General features: G+C 40.3%; 1 long non-coding RNA gene and 1 pseudogene across 1 annotated transcript; one reads left to right on the top strand and one right to left on the bottom strand.

The window, feature by feature from the left end:
* The first annotated feature begins 910 nt into the window (after nucleotides 1-910).
* Nucleotides 911-12,478, top strand: LOC139358570 (uncharacterized). Its single transcript, XR_011613721.1, has 3 exons — nucleotides 911-1,318; nucleotides 8,516-8,581; nucleotides 9,035-12,478. It is a non-coding gene; the product is annotated as an uncharacterized lncRNA (long non-coding RNA).
* A 6,537-nt stretch (nucleotides 12,479-19,015) lies between these two features.
* On the bottom strand, nucleotides 19,016-19,652 carry LOC139358783 (uncharacterized; annotated as a pseudogene).
* Between the last annotated feature and the right edge of the window lie 2,248 nt (nucleotides 19,653-21,900).

Genomic DNA, 21,900 nt, shown 5'->3' with positions numbered 1-21,900 from the left:
TTTGTCATAATTCACCACCGCCATGAACTCTGAGTCCAATCCATCCTTTTGCCTTGGTCTCCCAATTAGTTGGAGCTGCAAGCATAAGGCACCATGCCTGGCTAGTTTTTTAAATGTGGTTTTGTTGTTGTTGTTGAGAGTATAGTATCATTATGTTGCTCTGGCTGGTCTCAAATTCCCAGCCTAATGTGATCTTTCTGCCACAGCCTCCTAAAGTGCTGGGATTACAGGCATGAGCCACCATGCCTAGCATAGAGTAGTACATTATTTTCAAAGTCTTATTCTAAGATCCATTTATTGACTTTGGCCTAAATAACTCAATATAATATCTCAGAAACTTTTTTTTGACAAATTTTGGGGCATGATGATGAGAGAAGGGGGTTCAAAACTTTCTAATAAGAGTTAACTTGGAGCCATTTAAGTAGGAACAAACACAAATTATCAGAAAAATAAAAGAAAGATCAAGTGCAGAAGTTCTGTGGCAAAGATGATAGTAAAGAATATATGATTGTGACTCATGGTGGCTTTTACTTTCTTCTTGAATTTCTGAGTAATTTAAGGGTTAACATTTAAAGAATGTATGTTATAGATAACATTTTATTGCAAGTAAATATATTTCAAATTTTGTTACTGGTTTTGTATGAGATTATTCTCAGCCTCCTTCATTATCAAGCTGTATTATTTTATTAATGTAGTTTGATGATCTTACAACACAGCTGGGAGCTGTATCTTCAAAATATGTCTATTTGACTAAATAAAATCAAGTTATTCAATGGGAGTTACTATCTATGAAAAGAGTACAACAGGAATGTAAAAAATTTGAGGAGGATAAAAATATGTTGGAAGAAGAAATATTAAATCTTAAGATGCTTATCGAAAGAACACACTGGTGAAGACAAATTGGTGACGTAGAAAATTATAAATTGGATCTAGAAGAAAGCGCATTGCAGGCAATAGAAAAATGAGTAGAAATCCCTTTACAGGTTAGTTTGTAAAATCAGGTAAGTTTATTTATAATGTGCTTCTATTTATTTCACTGCAAATTATATTTTGGAGATATATATATATTTCCTCTGCCTCTCTAATAGCAATTTGCCTTGTAGAATTCTAGCAATAAGGTGGCATCTGTTTTTACTTTCAAGTATTTAAATTTCCATCATTATAACAAAATTGATTTTTCAGAGTAATGATTCTCACTGTGGAGTCATTTGATTAATAAGACCCATTGGCATAAGATTACATCCTCTGACTACAAAAATCCTGGAAGAAAAACTAGGAAATATTCTTCTGGACATTGCACTTCGCAATGAATTTGTGGGTAAGTACTCAAAAGCAATTGCCAGAAAAATGAAAACTGACCAGTGGGATTTATTTAAACTAAATAGCTTCTTCTGCACAGCATGAGAAACTATCATGGGATTGAACAGACAGCCTACAGAATGGAAGAAAATATCCACACACTATGCACCTGTAATCCCAGCTACTCGGGGGGCTGAGGCAGGAGAATCATTGGAATCCGGGAGGCGGAGGTTGTAGTGAGCTGAGATCACGCCATTGCACTCCAGGTCGAGACTGCGTCTCAAAAATAAATAAATAAATAAATAAATAAATAAAATAAAAACAAATAAATAAAAGCTAGAAGTTCTATGAAAACATTAATGCACATATAATCTTTTAAAAATGTTCATTGTTTCTCTAGAGAGTTCAATACCTATTCTAGCTTATTACAGTAACCTACAGTTTATATTATATCAACTATGGCATAAAAACCTTAAATTGTATATTTCTGTTTCCTCCCTCCTTTACACTATTTATGTCATGCACTATAGTCTCAAATATTATGAATTCCATGATGTGAAGTTACTCTTTTAAAAAAAAAATTTAGACAATCCATGATCTTTAGAGCAATGTAAAATAATTGGGCTACATATCTTTATATCTTCCCTGGCACTCTTTATTTCTTTGAGTAGTTTCAACATTCATCTGCTTCCATATTCCTTTTGCCTCAAGAAATCGTTTTGACGTTTATTTTAGTGCAGACCTGTTAGCAAGGGACTCTTCCAGTGTTAATCTGAAAATGTCTTCATTTAATTGTTATTTTAGTTATATAGTTAATGGATATAAGATTGGGGACTGATTTTTTTTTTTTAGTTATTTAAAAATTTTGTATCATTGGTTTGTGACTTGTAGAGTTGCTGACAAGCAGTTCACTGTAATGTTTGTTTTTGTTTATCTCTGTACACAATGTTCCTATTTTTCTGTAACTGAATTCAAGATTTATGCTAATCGTTGGTTTTCATCAGTTAGACTAGTGTGATTATTCTAGCATTCTTTAAATTTTTTATTAATCTTTCTTGGAGCTTTTTGAGGTTGCTTGGGGTCCTCAGTCATCTTTTTCCAATTTTTCTTCTCTCACACTCTGTTTTTAATCTCCTTCTGGAATTCCAATTAATTGTATTTTAGTTAATTTCGTATTGGCAGAGAATTCTTGGACTCACCGGAGTATTTTATTTGCTTGGTTCATTGGTTTATTTTGTTTTCCTCTTTCTTCCCTTTGTGCTGCCATTCAAATAATTTGTGTTGGCCTAGCATAAAATTAGCTGCTTCTTTCTTAACTCTGATGACCAGTCTGCTAATCAGCTTGTTGATGTAATTCTTCATCTCTGTTCTCAAGCTTTCACTTATTTCTAGCTTTTGCCTTTTACTGTTCCCATCTCTGCTGAAATTCCTCATTTTTCCATGCATGTCTTCTTTTTTAACTAGATCCTTTAACATTTTGATCATTATTATTTTAAATTACTTGCATTTAGTTCCAACATCTGAATTATCTCTGAATTTGATTCTGTCGACTTTTTATCTTTTGAAAATATTATAACTCATAACTCAAATTTCTAACTTGCTTTTATGTGTCTCCCAATTCCTAAAAAATGCAAATCATCAGATGTACAAAAACAGTAGCTCATGAGATAATTACTTATGTCAAGATTGTTTTATGTTTCTGTTTCATTTTGGTTTGTGTCATGCTATTAGTGTGGGCAGGAACAAAGGCTGGTTTTTGCTGTGGTGTCTGAAACATTCAGTGAACCATGTAACTTCAATTTCTCCAGCAGTAGGCTGCCATACCGTGTGCCTTGTGTGGGGCCTTAGGCTCTGGAGGGCATATGCCAATGCTCCTGTTCCACAGTTACCTTCCGGTAGTCCTTACCACCTATGTCACAGAGAGGGTCTCTCTCCACTTTCTTGTTCCTCTCTAACTGTAGAACATCATTTCTTGTGTGTGTGTGTGACTATGCAGAAAATTGAGGTTGGGAGCAGAGGGATGATTCATGTTATTTTGGAGCCAGTTTCATCATCGGAGTCTCAGAGAAGGGATATTTTTAGCACTTCGCGACTCTTATTCCAGTGGGAGTCAAACTGTCCCTTATCTGTGTTGGTTTTTGAGGAAGAAATATCTTGCCTCCTCCCACCTCAGTGGTAGAAAACCTTTGATTTATATCATTGAAAGTTTTCAAACCCACCATAAGGGCTAACTCTTTTCTTTCTCCTTCCATAGGAACAATGTACCTTTGTCTGTGGTCACTGGATGGAGATTTTCCAACCCTTTACCACAGTAGCACGACTCTGCATTAGTGCAAAATCCTGGGCCCCAAAACAATCCTTGTTCCTCTCCTGATGGAGAAGTATTTTTCCTCCATCCGTGCCCTAGAAGCAGTGATCCTTTGCCTGGTCTCAGGTGGGGTGGAGTAGGGTGTGAGAGGTTTCTTAACCTTCTCTGAAAGCTGATGTGTTTTGCTTCTTCTTATCTCCCAGAAACAGTAGACTTTTCCAGCTGCATCCATGTCATTCTTAGCAAACTATCACAAGAACAGAAAACCAAACACCGCATGTTCTCACTCATAGGTGGGAACTGAACAATAAGATCACTTGGACTCAGGAAGGGGAACATCACACACAGGGGCCTATCATGGGGAGGGGGGAGGGGGGAGGGATTGCATTGGGAGTTATACCTGATGTAAATGATGAGTTGATGGGTGCAGCACACCAACATGGCACAAGTATACATATGTAACAAACCTGCACGTTATGCACATGTACCCTACAACTTAAAGTATAATAATAATAAATAAATTAAAAAAAAAAAAAGTAGACTTTTGCATGGCTTGTGGACCTAGATGCCTTTAAGCCACAGCAAATTAAACGTTTTGATTCTTAGGAGAGAAGCAAATGTTCATGTAGTCCATTTTTTTCTTATTTATTTTTTGCTGTGTTTTCTTATTTCAGTCATGATGAGTTGAATATGATCATGATTTTCCAGTTAAGCCGCTTGCATTTCTAAAATTTTATTAGTCCCCCTTTGACCTTTCAGCACTAAATCAAATGCAGATAATCATCACTTGTGTGAATAAAGTGTTTTTATTGAGAACAGAATTGTTCATATACACACGAATGTGGATATTATCTACTTAGCACAATATGTCATTGTTTCAAAATGTAAAATCTGCTTTAGGCTGAACAAAGAATGGTTCTTGAAACTATTTCCCCTTTGTGATCAATTCAAAAAACCCAGTGATTTCTATCTCATGGGTAGATTATTAAAATAATTACATACCTGATCTTCATTTTATGTTCTCTCTCTTCGAGATATTTCCTTCAAAACTACTTTGACTGATTAGTCTCTTTTGGATTACGTTATACTCTGTATTTTCTTCACAAGCTCATCAGGGTAAATCCTGCCTTTACATTTGTTATAAAAATTCTCTCTCTCTCTTTTTTTTTTTTTTCAAATCTTATTTGAGCTGAAAGCTCTCCACCAAATGTCTCCTAAGCCACAAAGCCTTATTTTACTGATCTCTCCTGTCCTCCTTGCTCAAGCTCATTTAGGAATTTTTTTTATGAAAATATTCAAGGAATACTTTTTTAAAAAAAGTATGAATATATAGTATTTTCAATTTGAACACAAAATACTGCTCTACTTGAAAACAAGTTTTAGAAACAATTAAATGTTTCTAGAAGGAGAATCAACAGTGTCATAAATATCATAATCCAATTTTCCTGTTTGTACTAAAACACACATTAGCAAATATTTACTGAGAAATTACTATCTGCCTTAAAGTATAATGCTTTTGATACATGTTATAAAAACTAGGTACTATTATTAGCAGTATTTTAAGAGTAAAAATATCGACTCTTAGAGATGTTAAGCAATGTGCACAAATAGCATAGGGAAAGTTGGAGTTCTGAAATTCTGACTATGCTGTATGTATGATAGGAGAATCAATTCTTGTCAAATGTAACTGTCAAGTCATTGTGCAGATTCGGAGGTCTCTGATTGCTAGGGTCAGTACACTTAAATTATGTCACAATTTAGTTAAATCTATTTCATTAAAGCAAAATTCCATGCATAATTTCACAAAGATTATTGGCACCAAAAACATTATTTTTCCTTCCTTCCTTTCTTTCTCCTTCCTTCCTTCCTTCCTTCTTTCCTTCCTTCCTTCCCTCCTTCCTTCCTGCTTTCTTGCTTTCTTTCTCTTGTTCTTTTGTTCTCTTTCTCTTTCTTTCTTTGAGATAGGGTCTCAGTCTGTTGCCCAAGCTGGAGTGCAGTGACACAATCATGGTGCACTGCAGTCCCAGCTTCCCCAGGCTCACGTGATCCTCCCACCTCATCCTCCTGAGTATCTGGGACTACAGGCAAGCCACCACACCTGGCTTTTTTCTTTTTTTTCAAGATTGGGTTTCACTGTACTGCCAAACCTGGTCTGCAACTCCTCAGCTCAAACAATCCACCTGCCTTTGCCTCCTAAAGTATTGGGATTCCAGATGTAAGCCACATGCCTGGCAAATAATGTTATTCGATAAGTTCAATTTAACTATTAGATTTTGGACAATGAGAGATAGAATTTTCTATATCATAATTCATCTTGTGTTCTTATTTGAAGTAATATATAAGGATTTCAATTCCACTCAAATATATTTATTAGCAAATTAAATTTCTTTTTCAGGATTCCAAACTTTTGTTCAAGATATAAATGCTAAATGATGTCACTAATTTTAATTAGATTAACAGAAAGGTATTCTGGTGTTTAATAACAGCGACAGAACGGGCTATTGATTTTATTTTCTTTCTCTTTGTCTCTTTCCCCTTTTTAAAATATTTTACTTTTTAGGCTCTTTGGAATCCCAAAGATAGAGTTTTAAGAATTAAACAAAACACTCACAGAAACTGCCAACCCTAGGATGAAATATATTGTTACTGTGCTTTGGGATTAAAATAAGGAACTACAGTTTACAGAACTTTTATACTGATACACAGACACTAAAAAGGGAAAGGGTTTGGATGAGAAATTCTGCTATGCAATCAAGAATCTCAGCCACTCATTTCTGTAGGAGCTGCAGGAGCTCCCTGTAAAGGGAGGTTAGGGAGAGTGTAGCTTCAGAGTTTCTCCATTTTTCCCAGAGGTTCCCCCAAAAGGTCATGACACTTTATAAGAATGCTTCACTTGTGAAAAACAAATATCAAAGTCTTCTTGTAAATTATATTTAAGGACAAATCTTCATTCCATGTTTAATTTATTTAGCATTTTATATGTGCAAATGTGTAAAATATCATCACCCAAATCTGTATAACATGTTCTATTTCTATACTGTGATTGCAGGTTTATAATTCTGGAAAGATATACAGAACAAAAGATTTACGTTTTTAATCACTTTAAGTGCACGGTTTTGTGGCATTAAGTATATTTGCACTGTTGTGCAACAGTCACCACCATAGACCTGCAAAACTTGTCTTCTTCTCCAACTAAAACTCTGTACTCATTGAACACCAACTTCCTATTCCTCTCCCTCCCCCTCCCCGTAGCAATCACCATTCTACTTTCTGTCTCTACAAATTTCACAAAGTATCTCACAGAAATGGCATGATATAGAATGTTTGAATTTCTCGAACTGGCTTATTTCACTTGGCATATCTTCAAGTTTCATCTATTTCATAGCATGTTCAGAATATATTTTAAGGCCGAATATTATGACGTTGCCGTATATACCACATTTTTTTAACTACTCATCCATCAATATTCACATGGGCTGCTCCTTCCCTTTGATTATTGTGGATAATATTGCTCATGGACACACTGCACAAACATCTGTTTGGTCCCTGCGCTCATTTATTGGGGATATGGATTTGCATTTTAATACAAAGGAGAAATTATGCAGCTTTTTTGAAGTGTCCAAATGAAAAGGAGCACAGCATCAGTAAAATATTAGAAAGTAGATTATTGGAAAAAGTAGGGAGAGAATTGAACCAAAATTTAATAAGCAGTGTAAGAGAGTTTCAAGACGAGGGAAAAAATTGACAATATAAACAGAATTAAATAGTGAAAGGTCGATATTTAGAAAATTGTCACATGTACCCATATGTTGCCTGTGAGCTGATATTTACATTATTGTTTTATTCCAGGTTTCCAAAAGTAAGTGCAATGTGAGAGTTTCATGATGCTAAATAAACTGAAACGTGATACATATTTTGATGTATTGTCCTTGAGAGCAGGCTGGTGGTAATTAGTGCAATTTTAAATTATGATATGATAGTGGAGTCAATCTGCCAAACTGAAAAACAGTATATATACAATGTGTATACGTTTCTCAAAACCCCGTTGTATCATGCAATTAAATTATGATTTAAAGCTACCTGACAATTACTGGAGGAAAAAATGAAACATTTACATTAAGATTACCATAATTTTGATATTATTGCAAATATCAAAGCGTGTAGTACTTAGGGATAAACCTGCAAAAAAGAGAAACGTTTGAAAACTACGAAACTATAAAATATTGTTAAAATAAATAAGAGACCTCAATCAATGGAATGTATGAGTCATAAATCTCAATACTGTTAAAATGTCTTTTCTTCCCACATTGATCTATAAGAATTCCAATCAAATCACAGCTGTATTCCTTATTTTAGAAATTGAGAAACTAAAATTCTGAAATGTATGTCGATGGGTAGAGGACCTATAAAGGCAAATTACTTTGAAAGGAAACAATTACTTTGAAACCAGGTGCTGTTGGAGAATTAACAGCACCTGGTTTCAAGACTTATCAAGTTACAGTACTTAAGACAATGTGGTACAAATATAGATATACACATGTATATCAGCTTTCAGCTAGTTTTTAATAAAGTTCTTAGAGCATTCATGGACATAACATTTTCAACAAATGCTTCTGAAACAATTAGATATTCCAGTGTGTGTGTATGTGTGTGTGTAGCTCAGTACTTCACACCTGAGAGGTATGAGTGTGCATTACCAAGGGGAACTGAGAAGCTTTGAGAGTATTGGATATACTCACTGATCCCTTCATGGTGATTGTTTAATGGGCACATGTATACATCAAATTCATCTCATTACGCTTTAAATATTGGTAGTGCATTTTATGTTCATCCGACATGAATAAAGCTGTAAATGTTATCAAAATATTCACTTAGTATGCTTCTATTCATTTTACTCTCTCTCTCCAGAGACCTTCAGATAGAAAATGCAGTTCAAAGATATTTCATAAAGGAAGAAAAGAAGTATGAAGACAGGTGAGACATAGTACTCAGATTTTTTTTTTTTCAGTGCAATCCTGGTCTTTTGTGACTAGCAATATTTTTATGTGCAGAAGCAGTAGAAAAGATAAATATTTTGTACAGTAGAGAAACGCATAATTTCTGTGCCATGGAACAGATAACTCACAAAGATGACAGCTTCTGGCTATGTTGGATACTATCTAGTATTGTAACTAACCAACGATCTCACCTTAACATTGGCTGTAAAGCTACTTTAATGTTCCTTGCAATGATTTGAACCTTTTACTGGAAACTTCATTGCTTACTGAGTTGAACAACACTGTTGATACGTGTTTATCTTATATTAGCACTAGAGTCATAATTTTACTTCTTAGAAAATTAAAATTCTTAGAAAATGAAATTATATATTTTTAATGTTTCAACTGTGATATCACTCCACATGCATCTTTCAATTCTTATTTGATAAAGGATAGCAAATACAGAAAGAATTCTTGTGATAATAGAGAACACAGAACTGTTGAACGGTGTTGAAGCTGAGCTGGAGAGAGTCACCAAAGCTGGCGCGGAAGCTGGCAAGGTCGGAGAGTTTCCTGCCTGGGCACAGCTTGAGCTCACCCCTGCGCCACCGCCAGTGGCAGAAACTGCAGACCCAGCTGGGCCCTGAGGCCTCCGCCCCATCCTCCCACCAGCCGGGAACTGTGCTGAGGTCGCAGATAGGCGACCCTGGAGGGGTGCGCCTGAGGGAAGGCGGCCCATGTTCCGGACAGCAGCAGGACACCAGGATCCAGGGACCCACCTCCCACCGCGGGAACCCCAAACCTTGCCTGGCGCCCCTTGCTTGCTCCGCCTGGCCTCCAGGGGCCGGTGTGTGTCCTGGTCATGAGGATGCACAGCAGGTGCCCGGGAGTCCCCCTCCGCCATGGCCTACCGCTCTGCCAGCCATCACGCCTGGTTCACAGACCGTAGCGCAGCCTGGCTGCCTCTGATCCCGCCAGGCCGGGACCTGTCCTCCTGGGCGACCAGCCGGGGGAATGCACACTGCCCGGTGGCCTGCACAGCCCCTGACCGCCCATCCCCTCTGGCGCCTCCTGCCCAGGCCAGGACCTTCCTGTAGCACAGAACCCACCTTCCTTCCCGCCGCAGAGCTGCTCCGCTTCCGCCACCCACAGGGAAAAACTCAGATCTCCAAACAAACAGAAATCCGCGTGTGACTCCTCTGGTTAGATACTGCCAGTCCCCACGTTTACTTCCAGGAGTTTTCTTGGCAGAAGGTGTCCGGCATTTGATGTTTCGCCAGCGATGAGGCTGAAAAGTGACAGCAATAGAGAAACACATCAGGCTTTCCGCAACAAAGATGACCTTCCCTTCTTCAAAACCCAGCAATCTCCAAGTTCCATAAAGGACTCAGGACAAGATGACTGAGCTGGAGTACTCGGCCCAGGAAATGCAGGCCCAGAGCGGGTCACCTCCTTAGGGCAGGCCCAGCCTTCTCCTGGCTGCCTGGGTGCCTTTCTCCTCACTCCCACCCAATGCAGGGGACCCCACAAACTCGGCTCTCGGGGCTCCCTGCACCTCCCTCCACAGGAGCCACCTCCTGCCCGCCAAGCTGGGGCCTTCTGGGGCATCCTGGGCTGAGAGGGCAGGGTGCCAGCTCTGCACGCTGGAGAAGGAACACCGCTACACTGTCACACTGACACACTGCCACACGAAGACACTACCACACGGGCACACCACCACATGGCCACATGGACAGACACACACATGGAGATGTCACCATACGGACACACAGACACACCACCACACTGTCACATGTACAGACACACGGAGACATTACGACACGGACACACTGCCACACTGTCACATGAACGGACAGACAGACATACGGAGAAGTCACCACACAGGCACAGCACCAGACTGTCACACGGACACAGACACACGGAGACATCACCATAAGGACACACGACCACACTACCACAGGGACACACAGACACACAGAGACATCACCACACTGTCACAGGGACACACCATCACTCTCACACGAACACACAGACACACTGCCACATCGACACTGCCACACACACAGACACACCGCCACACTGTGACATGGACACACCTCCACACTGTCAGACACCACCACACAGACACTGCCACGTGGACACAAGGACACACAGGCACATTGTCACCTGGATACACAAACCTGGGAAGCCACATCTGAAGGAACTGCCAGGTGACTAGGGCCATAAGTCAATCAAAGTAGACTTTCCCTGGCTTGCATACAAGTCATTTAAACTGTGGTGGGATGGTATGTCATTGTAGTTTTAATTTGCACTTCTCTGATGATCAGTGATACTGAGCACCATTTCTTATACCTGTTTGCCATTTGTAGGTCTTTTTTTGAGAAATATCTATTCAAATCTTTTACCCCCTTTTTTAAACCAGGTTATTAAATTGTATCTTAAAGAGTTGTTCAAGCTTTTTATATATTCTGATTATTAATCCCTTGTCGGAAGAGTAGTTTGCAAATATTTTCTCCCATTCTGTGGATTGTCTCTTAATTTTGTTGATTGTATCATTTTCTGGGCAGAAGCTTTTTAACTTAGTGTGATCCATTTGTCCATTTGTGTTTTGGTTGCCTGTGCTTGTGGGTATTGCTCAAAATATTTTTGCCCAGACCAATGTTCTGGAGATTTTCCTCAAACTTTTTTTGTACTAGTTTTATTGTTGGAGTTTTAATCAACTTTGATTTTACTTTCATGTATTATGAGAGATACTAGTCTGTTTTCATTCCTCTGCATATGGATATCCAGTTTTTTCAACACCATTTACCACCAGTGTATGTTCTTGGCACCTTTGTCAAAAATGAGTCCATTGTAGCTATGTAGATTTGTTACTGCGTTCTCTATTCTGTTCCATTGATCTATGGGTCTGTTTTTATGCCAGTACCATATTCTTTTGGTTACTATAATTCTGTAGTATGATATGAAGTCAGATAATAGAATTCCTCCAGCTTTATTTATTTATTTATTTATTTATTTTTGCTTAGGATAGTGTTATTTCTTATACTGAAAGCATTGTTATTTATTATTAGTCTACTTTTATAGTTTTACAATGCTATCCTCTTTTACATAGCTATGATCAACTCAAGGTGTCCAGATCAGGGTTAATTGTAGCTATTTGCAAAAGTAGCAATATTCTGGCTGGGCATGGTGGCTTATGCCTGTAATCCCAGCTGTTTGGGAGGCCAAGGTGGGCAGATCACCTGAGGTCACGGGTTCAAGACCAGCCTGGCCAATGTGGTGAAACGCTGTCTCTGATAAAAACACAAAAATTAGTTGAGGATGATGGCAGATGCCTGTAATCCCAGCTGCTCAGGAGGCTGAGGCAGGAAAATTGCTTGAACCCGGGAGGTGGAGGTTGCAGTGAGCCCAGAATGTGCCACTGCATTCCAGCCTGGGTAACCAAGCGAGACTTCATCAAAAAACAAACAAACAAACAAAGGAGCAATATTCTGTGTAATTGCTGACAGCTTAATTCACTATTATGTGGATCAGAGAGCAGAGGATTCTGAATGCATGAACATATCTTTAACATTTCAATACATTACTCATAATTACTAATGAACTAAAGAGAAACCGAGAAATTATGGTGATAGTTATATTGACCTGGAGAAATGTAGACATAAAAGAACAGTAAGATGAGAAATGTGTTCACATGGTCTATAAGAGCACACAAGAATAAAAATGGGGAAGAAAACATGAGAGTTTTCAACAGATTTCTGGTCATGTAAGTCAATTTGTATCAGTTAATTTTTAAAAGGTTTATTTACATGCAATAAACTGCACATACTTCAATTGTACATTTTGATTATTCTTGGTATTTGTAGCTCTATAAAACCAACAACATATTCAAATAAAAAGCATATCCATTACCTTTACCACCAAAGTTTTCTTGTGTTTTTTCTACTCACTTTCTCTTGCCTATCCCCATCCCATCCACAGGCAACCACTGATCCACCTGTAGTCCCTGTGAGGTTTTATTTCCAAATACATGAAATCATAGGGTGGGTATACTTTTTCATCACTCAGCATCACTATTTTGGAGATTTATTCATGTTGCTACATCTATCAATTGTTCTGTTCTTACTAGGGAGTATTATTTCATTATATACATATACCACAGTAAATTTTTCAGTCACAAATTCACCTGCCCATGGACATTTGGACTGTTTTCAGGTTTTGGCTATTGCAAGTAAAGCTGCTATGAAGATTCATGTAAAATCCATTGAATGGGCATATGCGTTAGGTTTTCATCTCCACTGGAAGTGGAATAGATAGATATATGGCTATCATGTCTGTAACACGAAAACACAAAGCCTGACAAAACCCATTTCTAAAGTGGAAACTCCACCAGAGAACCTTGACTCCAGCCTGGCTTTTGAGACTATCTCCTATGTCTGGTGCAATGACTGATCCTGGGGTAGCCACATGACCCAAGGAGGACCATGTTTAAACTTCTGAGTTTTCACCGAGATTAATATGCATTTGTTGAAAGAGAAGCCCCTTTGCCTCCTCTCCCAGCTGCAAATGCTTTCAGGGATCACATCATGCTGGAGCATGTGGTTACAGTGTTTCCTAAACTTTGCGGGGAAAAATTGTTCAAGTGGGTAAAAATGGAGTAAATACAAAGAGAAAAGCAGTCCAGAAGTATCAAATAAAAAAGAAACAGCCTCCATAAAATCATTTGAACTTATGATTAATTCAATAGTCATTAAAACCAGTTTAGTGTACAAAGAATCATCCCCTCCACCACCCTTTATTCCTTCACCAGGTTTAAGGTACATTTTTTAACTTGCAAACAAAAGTTTTGTCATTGACTCAGACATTAAAATCCCTTGTCTCCAAGAGCAATCATTCAATTCTGTCCCTCTCATTGTTAGAATAATATGTTCACTTTATTCTGCATACACCTCTCCTTTGCCCTTGTTTGCCTATTCTATTAGAGTTATATTCAGACATGTATTTCATTTTATATCAAAGAAACTGTAGAGATGTTCTTAATCTTACAAAAAGTTCTGAGTAATTTTTTGCCTCATATTTGATTTTAAGCTACCCAAGAAGCATTATTTTCTCATTTAGTATTTTAACTTTTCTAACCTAGGACTTTTATAGTAGATATTATGTCTTTTCCTAAATGCCTTGTTTCAATTTACATTTTAAATTTAATTTTTAAAAAGTGTATGTTTTAAATATTTGCATCTTGCAGCTCAGGCCTAAATATCCCTTAATAACAAATATTGTCTTTTTTTCTGTATATTTTTCACATATTTCAGTTGTGAGGTATATTGCCACAATAAAAGTTTTTGTCAACATAACAGAACACATAGGCAAAATGTTGTTTCCAAGTGATTGATGATGTGATGCTTTCAGTCTAGTGACAATCCCTTGAAGTAATCATCATCCCTATATCTAATGAAATACGAAATAAATATTTCACTTTGTTTCTAAAATTCAGCCGACAAACATATAGCCTGTCACATAGAGCCTGTAACACCAACATATAAAAATTAAAGCAGTTCCTTCTCCACTCCCACTGCTTCACTTGACTAGCCTTAAAATATAATAACAATAATAAAAAATAAAAGCAAAACGGTTCCTTAACTTATGTTTGAAATTTAGTGGATAGCCTATCATAAAAGCACTTATATGTATGGAGGGCCTCTGTAAAATATAGACTTTTAACAGAAAAGTAGACATATATGATAGTTAAATTAAAAACACAATTATATGTAGTACCATCACAAATGCACCAGGACTTGTTTTATAATGCAAGATGTAATTGATTAAACCATTTAGGGCTAGACCTCTGAAACAAAAGACATTCACACTTTGCGATTCTAGGGGGACAATATTATTCAAAATAGAAGCATGCAGAACCTTTACCTGATCATGATAAAAATCTTTCCTACTTGTTAATCCGCCGCAGCTTTTACAAGGTCAGCAAAAAGAGATTATCCCACAGTATAAGCTGATGGCCAAAATTATCCGCTTTACTTTAGGTAACATGATATCTATTAACTGTAAATTTATTCTGAAAGAAAACAGATACATTTTTCTCAGAAATGTCTTTAGATGAAGATCTGCCACAACTGTTTTGCTCTCTTTTTAAAATTTTGTTTTTATTGATAAATAAATATATATGGATACAATGTGGTACAATACATGTAAATATTGTGAAATGGACAAATTAGGTTAAATAACATATCCTCCACCTCACATATTTATTACATTATGGTGAAACATTTGAGTTGTAGTATTTTAGCAGTTTTAAGATACGCACTTCATTATGAGTAACTGCTGTCACTTTGCTGTGCACCATATCACCAGAATGTATCTCTCCTTGCTGAAGCATTATCCCATTGAATAGTTCCCCTTTTCCCACCCCCCACTCCGCCCTGATCAGCCTGTGATAAACCGCCATTCTAATCCTAACTTCACCCCCGCCCTGCTCAGCCTCTGATAAAGCACCATTCTACTCCCAACTTACCTGCACCCCGGCCCTGCTTAGCCTCTGATAAACCACCATTCTACTCCCAACTTCCCCCCCCCCGCCCCGCTCAGCCTCTGATAAACCACCATCTACTCCCAACTTCCCCCTCCAAAGCCCTGCTCAGCCTCTGATAAACCATCATTCTACTCCCAACTTCCCCCCCACAAGCCCGGCTCAGCCTCTGATAAACCACCATTCTACTCCTAACATCTGTGAGTGCACATTTGTGGATTTCACATATAAGTGATATTATGAGATATTTGTCTTTCTGCGTCTAGCTTATTTTACTTCGTATAATATCCTCTAAATTCATCCATGTTTTTACAAATGACAGAATTTCATTCATGTATAAAGATAAGTAGGATTTTTGTATGCATCCTACATATACTTTTAACTTCCCACAGCTTTATTGAGATATTATTCATACTTTGTGTAATTCACTCATTTAAAGTACAAACTTCAAATTCTTTTAGTATATTAACTGGGTGGAGAAATAATCATCATAGTATAATTTTAGAACATAATTAATGTGCCTTAAAGAGACTTGCACCCATTAGCAAACTTTCCCCATTTTCTCCAGCCTTTCCTAAAGCCCTCCTAGTCTAGGCGACCACTCGTCTACTTTCTGAATATGAATTTGCCTATTCTGGACATTTCACATAAATGGAATCATCATAACACATAGTCATTTTTTACTCACTTCTTTCACTTCACATATTTTTAATGTTCATCCATTCTGGAGCATGCATTAACACTTTTTTCCCTTGAATTGCTAAATAAGATTCTATTTTATGGATTCATTTGATTTATCCACTCCTCAGTTGATGAACATTTCTGTTGTTTTCTACTTTTTGTTGCTATAAACATTTGTGTACTACTGTGTGTAGCATTTGTTTTGTTTTCTTTTTGGTAAATACACAGGAGTGGAATTGCTGCGTCATGTGCTAAGTCTATGTGTAACATTTTGAAGAACTGCCAGACTGTTTTACATTTTGAAATCTCACCAGTGGTGTAGAAGGGTTCCAATTTTTCCACCTATTTTTATCCATTCTTCAGTTGATAAGCACTTAGGTTGTTTCTAATTCATGGCTATTAGGAATAATGCTGCAATGAACATGAAATTGCAGATGTCTCTTTTTGACATCCTGATTGAAATTCCTTTGGACATATATCCAGAAGTGGGATTGATGGATCATAGGGTAAATATATTTATAATTTCTTGAGGAAGCTTCATACTGTTTTCCAAGATGGTTGTACTAATTTCCATTCCGACCAGCAGTGTACAGGGTTTCTTTTTCTCTACGTCCTCATCAACACTTATCTTCCATCTCTTTTTATGATAGCCCTAGTAAAATGTGTGAGGTGATATCTCAGTGTGGCTTTGATTTGCATTTCTCTGATAATTAGGAATGTTTGTGATTTTTTCATGTACCTGTTAGCTTTTTTGTATGCCTTAGGAAATGTCTATTCAGGTTCTTTGCTTATTTTTTTTAATAAGCATAATTTTTTTCTTATTTTTGAGTAGGTTGAGTTACTTATATATTATTATATGAGCCCCCTTATCTGATGTAGTCTTCTTCTCTATCTCCTTGTGGTAGTTTTATATTTCAGTTTTTAATTTTGATTTGATGCTTGTATAAAGAGAAAAATAAAAGTCAAATTTTATTCTTCTGTATGTGGATAGTCAGTTTTTTCTACACCATTTATTGAAAATAATTTTCTTTCTTCTTTGTGTATTTTTTAGTTATTTTATCAAAAAACCGATTGACCACAGACATGTGGATTTATTTATGGGTTCTATATCCCTTTTCACTGTTCTACGTGTCTCTTTTTATGCCACTGCTATGCTGTTTCAATTACTACAGCTTGGTCATATAGTTTGTAATTGGGTCGTCTGATGCCTCCAGCTTTATTCTTTTTGTTCAAGATTGCTTTGGTTAGTTGGGGTCTTTTGTGGTTCCATACAAATTTCAGGAGTAATTTTTCTATTTCTGTGAAGAATGACATTGGAATTTCATAGTGCTTACATTTAATCTGTAGATTGCTTTGGGTAGCATTGACACTTTTAAAATACTAATTTTTGAATTCATCAATAAAAGATGTCTCTCCATTTATTTATGCTATTTTAATTTTGTCATCAATGTGCTATAGTTTTCAGTGTGCAAATCTTTCACGTTCTTGATTAAATTTACTCCTGTCTTTTATATATTTATATATCTGTTTTGATTCTATTATAAATGAAATTGCCTTATCAATTTATTTTTCAGGTTATAGTTTGTCATTATTGTGTAGAAACAATAATGGTATTTGTATATTGATTTTGTAACTATTAACTTCATTGAATTTCTTTATCGGCTTTAACCATTTATTTTGGTGGAGTCTTTAAGATGTTCTCTATCTTAAGATTATATTTTCAGAAAACAGAAACAATCTTACCTCTTCCTTCCCTATATGCATTTATTTTATTTCTTTGTCTTGTGTAATTGTTCTGGCTAGGCAATTACACATAATGTTTTCAGCATTTGTAATTTTACATCAAATCCATTCATTGTAACACATTGATTGCTACTTTTCAACTTGTAAACCTGGACATTTATCACTACTCTTCCCCCAGTACAGGAGTCCATGACGTGGTGTGAGCCCTACTGGGCCACAGTCCATGGCAGGCTGGGTGGAAGTTCTCTCCTGCAAGAGTCCGCGGTCCGTGGCTCTGTGGAGGAAGAGTTCTCCAGTGCCTTAGTCCAGGGTGAGGCAGGGGTGGGGCTCCTTCAGTAGCTCAGTCCAGTGCGCTGCCCTGCAAGGGTCTTCCTGTGCAGGAGTACACAATGTGGCCGGAGTCCTACTGTGCCTTAGTCCAGGACGCCGGGTGCTGGGTCCTCCGGTGCCCTTGTCCCGGGCGCGGGGAGCTGGGTTCTCTGATGCCATAGTCCAGGGCGCGGCGGAACAGGAGTCCTGTGGTGCAGTAGTCCAGGGCGCACTGGACTGTGGATCCTCAGGTGCCACAGTGCAGAGCGCCACAGGGCGGAATTCCTGCCTTACTATATCCAGGGTGCAGTCGGGCGGGGGTTCTCTTGTACAGGAGTCCAGGACGGGACTGTGAAGGAGCGGGAGTCCTCCGTGTAGGAGTCCTGGGGTGCTGGAGTCCAGAGCGCAGTGAGGCTGGGTACTCTCGTGCCATAGAGTAGGACTTGGTGGGACAGGGATCCTGCCCTGAGATAGTCCAGTGCTTGAGTCCACAGTAATGCAATGGTCTTCCAATACTGGAGTTTATGGCGTGGTGGGGTCGGGGTCATTGCCTGACTTAGTTCAGGGCATACCAGGGCGGGGGTCCACAGTTGCCACAGTGAGGACCTCCGAGGAGTGTGGTTCCTGCCTTGCTGTAGTCGGGGGAGCAGGGGGCAGGAGTCCTCTCTTGTCAGAGTCTCTGGCACGGTGGGGCTGGGGGTTTTCCTATGCGATAGCCCTCGGGGCGGTGAGGCTGGGTCCTCCCGTGCCTTTGTCCAGGGCGCAGGGGGGCGACGGTCTTCGGTGGTGGAGTCCGTGGAGCGACGGGATTGGGGTCCTCCAGTGCTGTATTCCGGGCGTGGCGGAGTGGGGGACCTGTCCTGAGGTGGTGCAGGGCATGCGCGAGTGGCGGTCCTCCTGTGCCATAGTCCGAGGTGCGGAGGGGCGGGGGTCACCTCGTCCTATAGTTCGCCACACACGAGGCCCCAGTCCTGCTGTGCCTCAGTCCAGTGCGCCGGGGGACGGCTGTCCTGCTGTGCTGTAGGGCAGGACGCAGTGGAGCAAGGGTAGTCCAGAGAGCGCCCTGGCAGGGGGTCCTCCAGTGCTGGAATACAGCCCATGACGGGTCAGGGATGTTACTGTGCGGGAGTCGGTTTTCAGGGTCCTCCCCTGCCATAGTCTAGGGGGAGACAGGACAGGGTTTTCTAGTGTAGGTGTCCAGGGTGCGGGGGGACAGGAGTCCTCTGGTGCAGGAGTCCAGGACGTAGCCGAGTGGGAGTCCACCAATGCCAGAGTCCAGGGCTCTGCGAGGCCAGATTTCCCATGCCAGAGTGTAGGAGGCGTTCAGGCGAGGGTCTTGGCGTGCGGTAGTCCAGGGTGCGGTGGGGCAGGAGTGGTCCATATCTCCGTGGCGGGGATCCCTCTGTGCTGGAGTCCAGTGCTCAGCGAATTGGGGGTCCTTCCGAGCTGTAATCCAGGGCACGGCAAGGTATGGGTCCTCTGGTGCCCTAGTACAGGGGGTGTCGGGTCTTCCTGGGTCTTGGTCTAGGGCCCGGCAGGACTGGGGTCCTGGAGTCCACGAGGTAGCCCAAGTTGCCACAGGACCAGGTCCTCTGGAAACACAGTCCAGCGCCCTGAGGGGCAGGAGTAGTTCAGGACGAGCCAGGGCCAGAGTCCTCCAGAGCCAGAGTCTAGGGTGTGGAGGGGCGGGGGTTCTGCAGTGGCACAGTCCAGGACACCGCGGGGCAGGGCGGGGCAGGGCGGGGATCCTCCGGTGCCTTAGTCCAGGGCGGAGAGGTCCTTCAGCAGCATAACCTAGCTGTTGGCATTGCAGGGGTCCATGGAGCCACCGGTCGGGTTCCTCCCGTGTTTTAGCCTAGGGCTGGGAGAGGACAGGGTCCTCCTTTGCCCTAGTCCACGGCATTGTGAGGCCCGGCTCCTGAACACTTACTGTCTGTGCCACTACCGCGGCGGGGGAAAACTACACCATCTCAGGCAAGCCTAACAGAGCAGCTGTCCTTAAAAGATTCCCAGTTGAGCGTGGCTTGGAGCAGGCCTGAGAAGTGTGCCCTTAGATGGCTTCAAGGGCTCTGAGCAGTGTTTAAGGAATCCAGCTGACCTCAGTTACTCCAAGCCCTTTTCCACTCAGCAGAACTCGCCAGGGCGTCCCCCATCTGCGGAGCCCTTTCATCATCCCAGATCCCCACAGGGTGGACTCCCTCTCATCCTCACGATCTCAGCTCAGGCCTCATTCATCACCCCATTCCTGGCTCCAGGCCTGACCCAGAAGAAATGGGTCAGATTAAGAGCTCAATGTGTTTCCATGGTCACTTTTCTTCAGCCCTCCTTTCTTTGTGCCAACATCGTTGGGTTTCCAGTTAAAGTTTTCAGCAGCTGCATGCAGCTCCATTTTTTCTTACCAGGAAAGAGACTGTGCTTGAGTCCGCAGTAAGGCAATGTTCCTCCAATGCTGGGGGACTCCAGAAGTCTTCCTGAAAACAAAGGCACAATGCTTGTGACCAGAGAACTCCCAGTCCTCTCCCTGCATAGGAAAACTGGACTTCTCCGGAAGGCTCTAGTTCCTGGCAAATCTCTAGGGCCACTTAATTGCGCTGTCCCCCACCTTTGCTTCTGGTTCTGAAGGGACTGAAGTTGGGAATCCTTTCTAAGTCTCTACACACGGAGCCCTTCTTTTGTTGGAATGTTTTGCCATACACTAGGATTCTCATTTACCTTTCAGGGCCTTCAAGAATCCTGATGTGTTTTGGCTTCTGTTCCTGGAAGGGAGGCCACTGAACTGCTCTGGAGCTGAAGTTCAAATATTCATCACTGTTATTAAACCTTTACATAACATGTTCTTTCTGGCAGGCTTGTGGTTTGCTTGTATGTAGATGGGCTTGTATGTAGATGGAGTGGTCTGCGTCCTCATTAGGTAACACCCTCAGTCTTTCATGCTGAGATTGGCCATTTTATTTGTAACTCACTGTACAATCCATTTGCTCTTCCAGTGTCCCTTAGAAGGATGCAGAGTGTTCTGTAGAATGCCATAGAGACCTGCGCTTAGGGAAAATATTTGACCAAAAGTTCGCCAACTCACATGAGTATCTCCCCACAACTTGTACTGGGCTAGTCTCTGGGTAATGAATTTCATGGTAAATGAAACCGTGCCTGAGCAGATGTTACAAACACCCTCCCTGAGAGACTCCAGGGCTGCTTTATTCAAGCAAAACAGTGTGCTCTAATAAGCTCAGAATTGAGAGAAACAAGTTTTCTTTCCATCTTTCTTAAAAACTCCCTTTGTGACTTTAGACATAATAATAACACTGCCTGGGTAGTGAACACCTCTGTGCCAAGAAGTATGATGATCGTTGCCTGAGCTGTAATTCTCACCGTAGTCCTGCAGGAGAGCTGCTATTACTGCTTATTACACAGATGGGCAGCCTGAGGCTCAGATGGAGTTAAGTGGCTTAATTGGTAGCAATAGAGACAGGATTTGACCCCAGGGCTGCCTGATCACCAAACAAAATTGTATTCAACATGATGCACTTAACACTTCTGGCCCTCCCTTGAAGATGGTGGCTTGTCTCTCTTTCTGTAGGCAAATATCATGTCATAACAATATTAAACGATTACAAGTAATGTCCCTATCTGCTTCTACACTGCCTTTGAGATATTATTTTAGATTTGCCAAAATAAAATGCAAACTCATTAACAAGAAAGGAGGTTGCACGCATCCCTGCCTTCCTGAGTAGTCTATTCACCCAAAGACTAAAGGATGACCAGCCTCCAGCTGGGATATTCAAAGACACAGTCACCCTGCCATGCAGCCTGAGGCTGGTGAACGTCCAATCTCCTTTTTAAGAGGCTTGTGGCATGAGCTCTTCAAACGTACAACCACAAAGGAAAGGCACAGCTGGTGTGAGCGAGGCTGATAAGATGGACATTTTGTCTGCTTCAAGGTTAGAATCCAACCTATCAAATGTGGTTATCTGACCTTCACAATGCTGCAGTCCAGCTAAGGCCTGCAAATATTCCTCCACCATTTACTATGGATGAAACAATAA

Source organism: Macaca nemestrina, chromosome 15 (assembly GCF_043159975.1).
Source record: "Macaca nemestrina isolate mMacNem1 chromosome 15, mMacNem.hap1, whole genome shotgun sequence".
Classification (NCBI taxonomy): domain Eukaryota; kingdom Metazoa; phylum Chordata; class Mammalia; order Primates; family Cercopithecidae; genus Macaca; species Macaca nemestrina.
This window is presented reverse-complemented; position numbering and strand designations above follow the sequence as displayed.